Below are 15517 nucleotides of genomic sequence, written 5' to 3'. Positions count from 1 at the left end.
TAATGGAGAGGAAAAAATTACCTCTTTCTAATGAACAACAGTAATAATAATGGTAATCTTTCCGTGAATCCAAGCACACACTAAAGTAAAATATTTTGTACAAAAAAGTTCTACAAATACAAGCCATCTCTTCAATCTCCTCTTACCATTCCAAAATTTCCCTCTCAAAAAATGCTAAAAGAAGAGGGTTTGACAAAGTAGAGGAATCCTGGAGAACAAGAATGAATAATCCTCGATTTATTTTCCTCTTTTCCTTTATAGGAATTTTTCCTTTTTCTTTATTTATCTCTTATTTTCAAATTTCTTTTCCAAAATAGCAGATTAGAAAGAATTAAAATTTGCTAGATAATATTTTATTTTATTCTCTAAGGCAATTAAATGCAAAACATTACTTTTCCATAATAGTAAATTAAAATGATATAATTATTTTTCCTATGAAGCATAATTTTATTTACGATAATAGATAGTTTCTATTTATGTTTAATGGTTATCTATTGTAAATATTAGAATCTTTCTAATATTTAGTTAGCTCTTAGTTAATTGGTAGTTAACTATTAGGTAGAACAAAATGTTTCTATTCTTGATGATTGTTTCCTAAGAAAATATCGTTTATTCTTTTGTATATATTGATCTATGGATCACCATTAATAACAAGCAAGAAATTTTCCAATAACTTCCTGTAATAACTTGTTCTTTGAAAAATGTTTTCTCTATGCCTATTCTTTGGACTGTGATTTTTGGAAAACCCGAATAAGGTTTTTTTGTGATTGGGTGACCAAATCCTCCACTTTTTCATGCTTTGTATTTCTTTTGCAAATTGCACCAATTCTTAGTCGTTTTTGGCTAGGGTTTTCATCTAAAAATCGTGTCCATTATTTCCTCTTGTTGTGGATGTATTTCTAGCTGCATTTTGAAGGTTTTTTCCTGTGATTGTGGCTTTGCTTGGGTACATTTCTGCAACTTGTGCGACGCTTTGCTGCTGCTTAGACGTTGACCTGCACAAAAACACCATTATTTCCTCTACATTGTGTATAAATCTGCTGTGTTTGGCACTGTCTAGGGTTTCTAAAGCCCTCACTATCAAATCCATGCCCATAATCTATAGTTTTTCTTGCAAAATCTGCCATTGTTTAAGCTATTTTGGAGACCTATACGCTTTGTTTTCGAAACCCTAAATTTCGCATTAGCTTCAAATTCTTTTTTATGAAGTCTTGGTGGGTTTTTCGAGAGCTCAACTAGGTTGTCCATTTTTCTGGGTGCCTTGATTTTTTGAGCCTAAACTTTAGAGCCATTAGATCTAGAATCTGACAACATGTTCCTTTTGGGTTTTTTGAGCTCTCTTTTGGAGTACCTCTTCATTTTTTTGGGTCTTTGATTTTTTGCCTCAAAAAATGTGCTATGGCATCTTTGACAAATATTTCGCTTGAGGGAAATTAGAAATTCAATGGTCAGAATTATGGCATGTGGAAGCAATAGATGCTAACAATCTTTGAATATCCGAATATTGATTAGATTCTTTTGGGTGTACACACCATCCGCTACAGCTAGTACTGAGTACGATACCTTTGATTAGAATAATTAAGAGGTGGTGATGCTTATTAAATTATTCGTAGTTGATGAGCAGCTCCCTTAGATTCTATGTTCCCCCAAGTTCCTGGGACAGGGACAGCGGACAGCGGGGGACAGTGGGATGGGTTTTCGGGACAACAAATTTTTTGGGTGATTTTGGGGATGGGGGGACGAAAAATAGGGATGGCTATATATATATATATATTTTAAAATATACACTAAAATTTGCTAATATACATGTCATTCATATGAAACTAAGCGCAAAGTATGTCATTTAAACGTTATAGAAGATTAACATACAACATTTGAATGCCATCTAAGAAAGTACTCAATTGTCAATGTGCATATCAATATGTGACCAAAAATATTTAAATATAAGTTTAGCAGTGAACAATATCATAAAAATCTGAAAATCTAAATATGCCCAAAGGCTAGAGGGCTGCCATAAAGTATCATTGTATCATCATCATGTTCAAGTTCAACATAGAAAACAAAATATCATCCTTTACAAGAAGTCTAGTCTCATCAAATGGAACCCCAACCAATCCTAGTGCTATGTCATCCTCATCTATCTGAGCCACATCCTCAAGCTCAACATTCCATCGCAAAACTAGTGTCTTCCTATACTCTGGAGTCCAACGTTCCCCAAGTCGAAGAGCATGATGCACTGTCACTAGCTTCTCGGCTCTTTTAGAGGTATGTTTATTCCTCTTGGAGTGGATAAATGAATATGTTGACTAATTCTTCTCTGCAGCCGAGAAACTAGCAACCTATGCAAGGAGGCAATTGGCAAGTGCTTTTAACTGAAGTATATCTCTCCCATGCCAGGTCCACCATCCAATAAGATCTCTTAGTGCCAAAACCACTCTATCCAACCTCGCTTGTGGCTTACCCAAGTTTGGGCCACAAAGGTTAGTGAAGTTAAGGAACAATGCACAAAGAGTAGAGGCCTCTTGAGCTGATTACATCTTATCAATGACTCTCATGGAGCCATCCAATATCTCGGGATTAGGCCCCTTCCACCCAACTATGCATACCATTTGGGATTTAGAGCAAAGGCTGTCATATGAAGTGGGATATTGATCATGTTCCATCTCCGTGTCACAATAGGCCTAATATGCTCCTCATAAAACCTTAGTGTAGGATCCTTTGTTGCAACAAGTCTCTTCATCTTCCCTAGTATGCTATCAATAGTCTCATATATCTCTCCCAAATTAGGAGCATCAGTATCAGCATATATAATGACATCTACTATGGGTGCTATGACTTAGCAAATATATGTGTAAGATGCAAACAAAAATTAAAATCAAAATTAGAAATTAATTTTTTTTAAGATTGTTATTATGAAAATCAGCAACTTACTTCATTGTGGACCACCAACTCTCACCAAGGATCCTTTGCTTCATTGTTTTTCCTTCAAAGGACTTAGAATTGGACCATCATCCCCACTATGGATTCACCACCATCAATTGGAGGGCCTCATACACCCCAATCATCCTCTCCATCAAGATGATGTGCAATACCTATAGAGACAATTATAATTTATAAATTAAAATAAACATTAATGACTAAAAACATCACATGTAAGTTTGTATCAATTAAATAAAAATAAACTTAAAGCAAACTAAAAGTAAACTATAATTAAAATTGACAAACCTTGTCTCGGGTGGTTTGAGGAACTCTTTAGAGAAGGATCTAAATAGAGAAAGTGGAGTGTGGTGGTTGCATATAAACATTTGTGCTTCTCTAGCTCCTAACATTGCCTGTTTCACCCATTCAATCTTCCCTATGTCTTTCAGTGCATTGTTCAAGGCATGAACACAACAAGGAGTCCAAAAGATGTGCCTATAAGCACCCTCTATCATCAAACCGGATGATTTTCACACAGGTGTAGAATCTGTGATAACCTGTACTACACTAGCCAATCTAACCTCCTCTGTGGCATCTCTCAAAATGGTGAATTGGAATTTTGCATCCTTCTTTCTTGATTAATCTATGGCTTTCAAGCAATAAGAGCTAGCAGGGGATGTGACAATGATATTGATGAGTGACCAATGTCTAACATCGGTCCACCCATCCATCACAATAGAGCAGCCCGTCCTAACCCAAGTGTGTTTCATATCCTCAAAAAACAAAGCAACCCTTGAGTACTCTCCATCTAGGATGGTGGTTCTTAGCTTATGCTCACTAGGGGGTACGAATGAGGGATTTATATTCAATATATCTTTCACCATTTGTTTAAAATAAGTGGAATGGGCTGCATGATATGGGATACCATTAGCAACAAAGAATCCACGAATTGATGCCTCACACTTTTCCTTTGCCTCTGCATTAAACATACTTTCCACCAAGCCCTTCTCACCACTACTCATCTTTTTCTTCCCTCTAGACTCAATAGGGTTGTCACTAGTACCAATGGTGGATGACATATACTGAGATGATTGTGATTAAATAGATGGTGATGTCACTTTCAAATTTTGTCCCTCTATTTCAGCCTCTAAGTGCAATCTTTGACGTTCTAATCTCTATTCATTAGTCAAGTTAGGACAAGCTTTGACTCCATGGCATGCAACACCTAAAAAGTGTAACTTCACCCTTGTATAGCTGCCCATAAAATCTTTAAGACAAATATGGTAATCCCACACCCTAGTTCCTCTTGAATTCTTTTTATCTTTTGGCCTAGGTGTGACATATTGGAGAAGGTTTTTTTCTATTGAAAGGACCCTTTGCAAAAAAAATCATGATGGTGGTGATGGAGCCTAGATTTTCACAAAATTTAGAGTCTCCATTTGTGAAGAGATGTTGGAGATCAATGTCCCATCTTCAGATCATGACAAGGATTACTCACCTCAAACAAGAGCTCGTTTACGGATTCCTACATGAACACTATGCAGATGTAAAAAATGCATGTGGCATTGACATATACGAGGAGTTAATATGTTAAAAAGACGTAGACAACCATGTAAGAAGAGCCTTCAGCAACAAAAGACACAATTAAACAATAGTGATGGTTTTGATGGCAGGTATCAATCAGGATCAGTCTCATGAGAGCAGAAGAAAGGGAGTATTAAATGTTATCTTTGGTCAAGATTATCATAGATGAAGAAGATTAGAAACTGAGCAAACCCTTATCACCAAAGTTGATATACCAGCCTCAGAAGAATGTTTGAAGGTTGCCTTTGTCTGGAGTGGGCAAATTGTGGTGCCCAGGTTTTTGCCAAGATATATCAGATAAAGAGAAGGCATAGATAAAAGAAAAGAAAAAACCACTAAGATTCAATTTGTCATTATTCAGGCTTGTTAATAATCTGCAGCATGCACAAGAAAGAGTTAACAATGTATCGTATAGGCAATCATGTCCTTCAGAATGAAGCATAGGTAGCAGTTAGTAAATGATCTCTTTATTATCCAATTCAAGGAATGGTAATTGTAGAAAGCAATGATTTTGCAGTGATGAAGTCAAGCGCTAAGAAGAAAAGTATTGTGCAACTGGATGGTGTGTATGAAATAACAAGAATATTGATAAATTGTGTTGCTGCACAATAGTAATTGCAAAAACAATTAAAAATGTGCCTTTCAGAATTGACAAAGATATTAAAAATGGTTTCAACTAATCGTATGACGTCCTCTGCAACAACAACAACCAATATTGAACAACTCACATACTCCTCTATGAAATAACAGTAGCAAGACGTACAAGAAGCAAATCTAGTCTACCAAAATCCCAATTCAAAGACATGCAGATAAAAGCAATCAGCATGGGCAGAAGAATAAAATCGTTTGAAATGTTTAAGTTTCTCAGCTTGACAAACAAAATGGCGCACCAATCGCTTCATGAATCTTTGTACGGGAATGACAGAGTTACATTCATTTCAAGAGTGAATAGCAAGGAGTTTTGTATCGATTGCCACCAATCGTTAAGGAACTTTAATTAAATTTTAATAGCTAATGTCTTCTTGTATTTGTTGTAGGTCTGGAGATATATGCAAGAAGGTGGAGATGATGGAAAGTTACCACTAGTGTCCTTGTTTGTGATGCAACGATGATTTAGTAACATATGCCACTAATCTCCACACTTTCTGGTTGCTCAGCATTAAACAACATTCATGAAGGCCCGATGCTTGTTACAAATGCATCTATAGGAGCAACATCTTCAGGATGAAGCCTGACAATTAAATATGAGGCAAACAATATGTGCAATAGATGTTGCAGATGTTATAAGCAATCTAATTTTCGTTCATGGCAATGGTCTCGGAGATGTCATGATCATGCCCTCTGCCTAAAGAAATCGATTCAATGTTGATATGAGAACCAAGAAATTTTTTATCGTGAGGAGAAAGGCCATTATATTTTCATATAGTAAGTTACAACTAACTAGAGTGATTAGTTTTTCCCTATTTCACTAGTATTTACGAAGAGGCATGTTGTTTTAAGAAGAGACTTGTGTCTCTTCGCTTGTTATAAATATGAGATGTAAAACTAAGAAGCGATAATTCATATTCAGATATACTTTTCAAAAAATTTCATACTATACATGCTCATTTGATGTATTATATTCTTTCATTGGCAAATGAATGAATTTTTGAACTAAGCTCGTGAATCCTAGATTATTGAATAAATATTTTTATATGCAATTCTGGAGTCCAACTGCATTGGATGGATCATCTGTAAGGAATGTCTCCATTGCAATTTTATTTCCGGCATGATCAGTAAGAATATTTATTTTATTTTATTTGCATGATGCTTTAGAGTTAAAATATTATATAGTTTCGTCCTTTATAATTATTATTTTCAATTTTATAAAAAATTTATATGATAGATAAGTGGACAAGATCAATTATAGCATTTTAAAATCGAACATCATAGATATTGTGAAATATTTAATTGTTTCTGAATCTATGTTTGGTTTGTCTCCCAACCACAGGAGTTAAAAACACATTCTAGACTTTTTAAAAATTGCATCCATATATTTGATCTGTCCCATCTTGATTACTAAATTGTTTATAATTAATGTGCGTGAAATTTTATAAAGTTGTATGTTTTAAACTTATAATACTGACTCTATTGCCCTTTGGCATTAGTCTTTATATTTTTCATAATTCGCAATCCATATGCTGGCAATTATTTCATATCTTGCCTTTGAAGAATTAATATATTCATTTGTTGCATTAATCTATACTTATTCTTATCGAAAAACAAATTCATATATATATATATATTCATTATTCTTAATTCGTAATTTGCAAGTTAAAAGCATTCTATAATTCTTGCCATTTGGAAAATTTTTATTGCATTCATGTTTTAACAATTTGCTATAAGGATCTTCGGTTTAAGTGTTTTGTTTAGGATTAGGTACACCCGCCTTGGTTTTGCAGAGCCAGAAGTGTAGGGGATTTGGATTGTATCGATCAATCCCGTCAAGTTGGCCATAACTGGTTGGATATCCTAGCATTGAGTTGGCAAGACTCGTAGGATTCCAATCTGTGGTTTTGGGAACCAATAGATTGGCGACTTTGTTGGGGAGAGTGGCAAAACAAACCCTAAGAGTTTTTTATTTCAAAATCAGTAAGAGTTGTGTTCTATTTAATTTGTTGAAACATTTTGATGTATTTGAAATTCTAAATTGATAAGTTTTTTACAGTACATTTAATTTCCTTGAAGATTTTGATCTCTCATAATTTTTTATATTTACTTTTATAAATCTTAAATTGCTTAATAAAGATTTGATCTTGTGGAAGCATTGTTTGTTTTCTTTAAGCTTTTTCTGTAGATTCGATCTTTGGTGAGGTATACTCTACTGGAAGGAAGAACTCAGATTCTTGAAGATTATTCATTTCCTCCATTTGGAGGTGGCGACTCTATTGTATTTTGATTGGTACTTTAACAAAAGGAGTGCTCGGATCATTAGTGATTTTGTTGAGGGAAGTGACTCAAAGAGATGTACTTTTCTTATTCTTGAAGGAGCAGACATTGTTATTGCAAAATGTTTGAACCAAAGAAAAGGAAACAATATCTTCCAAGTGAAGATAGACCACTAGACCTCGGGAGATTCAAATGTGATCCTAATGATTTATATTTGAGACTCTCACTTATTGCACCCAAATTCTATGGAGATAGAAGTGAATGTGCTCTCAATCATTTGAATGCTTTCTGCAGATTCTTACAAGCATACAAGGTGGATTTGGAAAATCATGCAATGAGGCTTTTTGTCAGAACCTTGAAAGATTTCGTGAAGGAAGCATTTGACCTATTGCTGGTACAAAGTATTTCATTATGGAGGGAATTGAAGGAGTGGTTCCTTGTTGTATTTCATGATGTGGGCCATGAAGAAAAGATGTGTTATGAACAATATGATGATTAGAATTGCAGCATGGAAGAGGATCTTGACATGTCTCCACTTGATGCCTTTTTCAATATAGAAAGATATGAAGGCGAGACTTCAGCACATTTGTTTTTGAGGATGTTAAATGCTTACCATGAGATTCCATCAAACCTCAAGCCTCCTTACAAGGAATTTCTGAACAAAATTCTCGAGTTCAGAATCTTGTTGAAGGACCCTGATATAAAGCTTCTTCTTTAGAAATGGGATGAAGCTATTAAAGATGAAGAAAAAGATGCCAAAGTAATACAAGAACATAATACTGTTGCATATTCAAATATAGAAGAAATTGAAGAAGAATCTGATCATGGTGAGATGGATAAGGAATTAGATTTTGAAGAAAATGGAAATGATGAAGAGGATTCTCTTAGTGTGGATGAGATTTCGACCTTGTTAGATATGGAATATCAAAAGTATGTTGAGAAGGGTGGTGAAATTTTTCTTCCCATATACAAAGAAAAGCAAACTAATAAGACAATAGATGTGCCCTATGGTAGATTGACTGAACAAGATTCATTCATCTTGTCAAATCCATATAACTTTCATGAGGAGGAAACAATGAACCAAAAGGAGTATACAACTCTTAGGAGGATGACATATTTGTTGAAGATGTGCATTATGGTCTAAGTACAGAAAGAGATCTATTTGGATACAATTTCAAAGGATTTTCAGATCCCATTTATGATGAATTAGCACAAGGGAAAGAAGAATTTAGCTCTTATACAATTTTGGACCTTGAGGAAAATGCGAGCATTCGGGAAGAGGAGGAAAGTGCATCCGAGAATGATTTCAAAATCATTTCAAACCTCTTAAGTGGTGAAGTGATAGTGAACCCTAACAAAATATTTTGTGAAGTTGAAATAGAGCAAAGTACAACATATGAATATGAAGAGGATTCAGATGAAAGTTCTTTAAAGATATTCTAGAGGTTGCTTTCTTGAATTCATTGTTTGAAGATCATCTTTTATGCAATCATAAATATCAGCACTATCATGAAGATAACATACCTAATGATTTTGAAGTTGGCACAACTCATGATATGCATTTAGAAGATGAGACATCTCCTAGTTTATCATGTGAACAAGAAATGCAATCATATGAGCATGGTTCCGAATATCTTCTAAGTTTCATATCTGACCAAATTCTTGGTAAAAGAAAGGTTGCATCCCTTGAAGAAGAGTCATTTTCAAAACCTTTTTATGGGAAGAATCAAAATTTGGAGTGTGGAGATAGAGAAGATTGTATACAAGAGGACAATCAAGCAAATAATATTTGTCTTGATACTTTTATGATAGATCAAACTCGTGATGTTGGAGATCTCGCATTTAATGAAGGATATAAATTTAATGCCCCTAAGGATTGCATTCACGAAGTAGAGATAGTAAGTACTTCCCATGAGGATGATATATTTGATATAGGTAAGAAGTATGAGCAGCCTATTGAGGTAAGTGTTCTTGAAGGTCCTATGATAATAGTTTTTAACAATATTCTTGGGGGATGTTTTTAAGTTTTCATCATCTGTATTTTGAAGATTTTTCTTCCACATATATTGATCGAATCAAAAAATCAAGAGATTGGAATTTTGGTTTAAATGATGATGAAATTTATTTCTTCTCAAATGATCCTATTGGTAACAAAAATGTAAATTCTAATCTTGAGATAATTGTTTTTCATTTGCTAATAGATAAGATTTTACTAACAAAAGATATGATATCATATTCAGGAGATCCAAATTGTTACATAATCAAAACTGGGTATTTGATAGAGGAAAGAATCAATGTTCATTTTTTGGGGGGCTTGGGGCCACCCAATTTCACCATACATCATACTAAGCATTGGTGCTCGTTTTGGTCTTCCAGAGATAGCTGGAATCTCATTATTCCCACAAGGGGCATATGACCCCAATCAGAGCCACTGATGGAGCCTGGATTTTCACAAAATTTAGAGTCTCCATTTATGAAGAGATGTTGGAGATCAATGCCCCATCTTCAGATCATAATTAGGATTACTCACCTCAAACAAGAGCTTGTTTATGGATTCCTACATGAAAACTATGCAGATGTAAAATTTGCATGCGGCATTGACATATACGGGAAGTTAATATGTTGAAAAGACATAGACAGCCATGTAAGAAGAGCCTTCAACAACAAAAGACACAATTAAACAATAGTGATAGTTTTGATGGCAGGTATCAATCAGGATAAGTCTTATGAGAGCAGAAGAAAGGGAGTAGTAAATGTTATCTTTGGTCAAGATTATCATAGATGAGGAAGATCAGAAACTGAGCAAACCCTTATCACTAGAGTTGATATGCCAGCATTAGGAGAATGTTTGAAGGTTGCCTCTATCTGGAGGGGGAAAATTGTGGTACCCAAGTTTCTGCCAAGATATAGTAGATAAAGAAAAGGTATAGATAAAAGAAAAGCAAAAACCACTAAGATTCAATTTGTCATTAATCAGGCCTGTTAATAATCTGCAGCATGCACAAGAAAGTGTTAACAATGTATCGTACAGGCAATCATGTCCTTCAGAATGAAGCATAGGTAGTAGTTAGTAAATGATCTCTTTATCATCCAATTCAAGGAATGGTAATTGTAGAAAGCAGTGATTCTGCAGTGATGAAGTCAAGTGCTAAGAAGAAAAGTATTGTGTAATTGGATGGTGTGTATGAAATAACAAGAATACTGATAAATTGTGTCGCTGCACAATAGTAATTGCAAAAACAATTAAAATTGTGCCTTTTAGAACTGTCAAAGATATTAGAAATGGTTTCAACTAATCATATGATGTCCTCTGCAACTACAACAACCAATATTGAACAAGTCACATACTCTATGATATAATAGTAGCAAGACATACAGGAAGCAAATCCAGCCTATGAAAATCCCAATTCAAAGACATGCAAATAAAAGCAATAAGCATGGGTAGAAGAATAAAATTGTTCGAAATGTTCAAGTTTCTCAGGGGATAAGGGAGCTTGACAAACAAAATGGCACACCAATCGCTTCATGAATCTTCTTGAGTGTACAGGAATGACAGGGTTACATTCATTTCAAGAGTAAATAGCAAGAAGTTTTGTATCGATCGCCACCAACTGTTAAGGAACTTTAATTAATTTTTAATGTCTAATGTCTTGTCGTATTTGTTGCAGGTCTGGAGATATATGCGGGAAGGTGGAGATGATGGAAATTTACCACTAGTGTCTCTGTTTGTGATGCAAGGATGATTTAGTAACATATGCCGCTAATCTCCACACTTTTTGGTTGCTCAGTGTTAAACAACATTCATGAAGGCCCAATGCTTGTTACGAATGCACTTGTAGGAGCAACATCTTTAGGATGAAGCTTGACAATTAAATATGAGGTGGACAATATTTGCAATAGATGTTGCGGAAGTTGTTATAAGCAATCTAATTTTTGTTCACGGTAATGGTTTGGGAGATGTCACGATCATGCCTTTTGCGTAAAGAAATCGATGCAGTGTTGATTTGAGAACCAGGAAAATTGTTATCGTGAGGAGCAAGGCCATTATATTTTCATACAATAAGTTATAACTAATTAGTGTGATTAGTTTTTCCCTATTTCCATAGTTGTATTTATGAAGAGGCATGTTGTTTTAAGAAGAGACTTGTGTCTCTTCACTTGTTATAAATATGAGATGTAAAGCTAAGAAGCAATAATTCATATTCAGATATACTTTCCAAAAAATTTCATACTATACATGCTCATTTGATGTATTATATTCTTTCATTGGCAAATGAATGAATTTTTGAACTAAGCTTGTGAATTCCGGATTATTGAATAAATATTTTTATATGTAATTTTGGAATCCAATTGCATTGGATGGATCATCCATAAGGAGTGTCTCCATTGCAATTTTATTTCCTTCATGATTAGTAAGAATATTTGTTTTATTTTATTTGCATGAAGCTTGTTAAAATATTATATAGTTTCGTCCTTATAATTATTATTTTAAATTTTATAAATAATTTATATGATAGATAAGTGGACAAGATCAAATATAGCATTTTAAATTCGAACGTCATAGATATTGTGAAATATTTAATTGTTTCTGAATCTATGTCTAGTTTGTCTCCCAATCGCAGGAGTTAAAACACATTCTAGACTATTTTAAAATTGTGTCCATATATTTGATCTGTCACATCTTGATTACTAAATTGTTTATAATTGATGTGCGTAGAATTTTATAAAGTTGTATGTTTTAAACTTATAATATTGACTCTATCGCCCTTCAGCATTGGTCTTTATATTTTTCATAATTCGCAATCCATGCGCTGGCAATTATTTCATATCTTACCTTTGAAGAATTAATATATTCATTTGTTGTATTAATCTATACTTATTCTTATTTAAAAAAATTCATATATATATATATATATATATATATATATATATATATATATATATATATATATATATATATATATATATATATATATATATATATATATATATATATATATATATATATATATATTCATTATTCTTAATTTATAATTTGCAAGTTAAAACCTTTCTATAATTCTTGCCATTTGAAAAACTTTCATTGCATTCATGTTCTAACAATTTGCTCTAAGGATCTTGGGTTTAAGTGTTTTGTTCAGGATTAGGTACACCCGCCTTGGTTTTGCAGAGCCAGAAGTGCAGGGGATTTGGATCGCATCGATCAATCCTGTCAAGGTGGCCATAACCGGTTGGATATCCCAACATCGAGTTGGCAAGACTTGTAGGATTACAATCTTGGATTTTAGGAACCAACAGGTGGAAGGGCATTTAAACACATCAGATTTAGGATCAACTCTTTTCCTAGTTCCACTATTAGCAACATCACCCCCAACCACATTTTCTTCCTCATCACCACTACTACTAGTACTCCCACTGTTGCTCATTGTGCTTTGTATTGAGATTTAAATATGTAATGGAAATATGTGCTCAAACAATGAATTTTTCAAAAAACAATCAGACTTTTCAAGCTGCAAATTTATTTAAAAAATGGAAAATGGAAGCATAAAGAGTTTCATACTTGGTGCACAAAATGGAAGCTCAAACCCCTGCTTAAGCTCTTGGGAACAAAAAAATCACCTCCTCTTCTTGCAAAATGAAAACCCTAGACAGCTGCAACACACTCCAACATTACTAGCAAAACCAAACAAATGACAAAACAACGAAAATGTGGTCTCTTTAGCCTTTTAGGGCATTTGTAGGGGTGGGGCCCACCCGGGCGACCAAGTAGGAAGCATAGTTTTAATGTTTTCTTGTTGACTTTTTTATTTTTTTGCTATGCTCCATGGAGTTCCTAGGACGGACGTTTTAGGGAACAAGAACATGTTTCCAATATAGGTATGGGTCAAAGCCAAAATTTAGGGGATGGGACTATAGGGGACGGGTATAAAATATAGGGGATTTTTAAATTTATATATATGGAGTTTTATTGTATTAGACTTTAGAGATATATTTCAAATATGCATATCATAACATTGATAAACCGTTCACCATAGAATACATGGAAATTGAAAATTATCAAGGTTAAAATCAAAATGAGAATATGATATGATATATCCGAATATCGCATACAATTAGCAAAAATGCCCAAAGGCTGCAAATATCAATGTATCATTATCATGCATGAAATCAAAATGACCTAATGAAAGTAAATACTAAATAGTAAATACTAGAAGTGTAAATGAATGTAAATTCTAGTACCCAAAATTGTTCATTTGGCACAGCATGGGGGACGGTCATAAGGGGTACTTGTGTCCCCGTGGAGCATAGTTTTCTTGCATGGAACAAGTAGGGGATAGTTGGTTGTGCCCAGTATGGTTGGGGGACATCTGGACGTCCCCTTTTTGTACTAGGGACAACAAGTCGTCCGCCTTTTTTTGCCCAAGTGTCCTCGAGTACTCGAAACGTCCCCTGTGTTTTTTGGCATTTTGGGGACGGCGGGGGGACGTCCTCATCTTGGAAACTTGGGAATTTTTGCTGGGGATATGTCCTTGGAGTACATAGCTTAGATTCCATCCGGTAAGATAGCTGTTGAGATATGGGAGCATCTCAAGAACACTCTGTTTTGTATTGTAATGGATGAGCGAAAATCACTCTAAGAACACCTGAATAAGATTCAGGAAATCTGTGATCAATTGCTTTCTATTAGACGCAAGATGGAGGAAGAGGACACTGTGGTAATAACCCTAAAAAATTTACCCAAGTCCTACGAGCATTTTATTGAGACTCATCATCACTTCTACTTGTGTTGATCTGAAGTTAATAGATCTTTGCACACTTTGCTTCAACAAGATCGGTGGAAACAACAATTCGGTAGCAATTCTAGCTCCATTTCCATAGAGCAAGCCTTTGTTGCTAAATTCTTTCAAAAGGATAAGGGCAAGTCTCATTTATAGCAGTCTCTTCAGCAAAAGTCCTCTGCTCTAGCATTAGAAGACTCCAAGAAAAAGAACATTTAATGCAACTACTACCACAAGTATGGTCACATGAAGGTTGAATATCGAAAACATTTAGCAGCCCAATCTAAGCAATTTGGTTAGTAGCCAAAAGAGAATAGTACATAGCACATTGAGAATACAAAATCTGCCTTTTGCACCTTCATGGCTAAAGGACCTGCAGATCATGTGAAGTCGTCTGCCTAGTACATTGATTCAGGTACCTCTCATCATTTTACCTGTTGTAGAGACTGGTTCACTGACTACTAGCCTTTTTTAGATTCAGTTATTTTTGGTGGAGGGGAAGAATACATTGTTGACGACAAGGCAACATTTAGATTCAGTCTGCCAGGAGGAATCTCATTTTCCTCGACGAGGTACTATGTTCTAGAGATGGAACTAAATCTACTCTCAATCAGTCAGTTGTTGCGACACTCTCCACGGTTGGATCACCTTCAATTCACATCAGTGCACCATCATTGATAAGAGACTCAATTTGTTGTTGCAGTTGGTCTTGAGAATCATGGTCTTTTCAGACTTGTTGATTCTTGGGAGTTAGCTATGGTTTCTTGGCGGTCTTCTGTTAGTTCACTCTGGCATCAGCGGTATGGAAACTTAAATATGCAGTATCTCTTTCTCAACTTGTTTTGGAAGAGCTTGTCCTCAGATTGCCAGAGATTTAGACTCAGCAACTTGGAATTTGTGATGCATGCCAGGCTGGGAAACAACATCGCACACCTTTCAGAAGTAGCAATTCATGGCGGGATTCTCAGATACTTCATCTTGTTCACGCTGATATCTACGGTCCTATGGCCACTCCTGTCGTTCTTGGGTATTTTTTGTTGTTTGTTGATGTTTTTGGAAGAAAAATGTGGGTCTATTTTCTTAAAAAGAAATCAGAAGCATTTACTGTATTTCAGAAGTTTAAACCTCTAGTTGAAAAAGAGTCTGGGAAATCTAATATTGCTCTTAGGTCATACAATGGGGGATACGTTGTTCTAATGAATTCTCTAGCTTCTGTGATATTCATGGCATCAAGTGCTAGTTAACCACACCCTACTCACCACAGTAGAACAATATAATTGAACGTCGGAAGATGACAATCATTGAGA

The 15517-nt window shown here is 34.8% G+C and overlaps 1 protein-coding gene across 1 annotated transcript in view; it reads left to right on the top strand.

Annotated features, from left to right (window-relative positions):
* LOC149547867 (uncharacterized) overlaps positions 1 to 15517 on the top strand; it is a 43573-nt gene that overhangs the window by 15064 nt on the left and 12992 nt on the right. The gene's annotated exons all lie outside the window — the stretch shown is intronic.

Source organism: Cupressus sempervirens, chromosome 7, assembly GCF_028749045.1.
Source record: "Cupressus sempervirens isolate cs-2001-9-10 chromosome 7, ASM2874904v1, whole genome shotgun sequence".
In the NCBI taxonomy this organism is placed as follows: Eukaryota; Viridiplantae; Streptophyta; class Pinopsida; order Cupressales; family Cupressaceae; genus Cupressus; species Cupressus sempervirens.
Note: the sequence above shows the minus strand (reverse complement) of the source record. Positions and strands in the feature narration are given on the sequence as shown.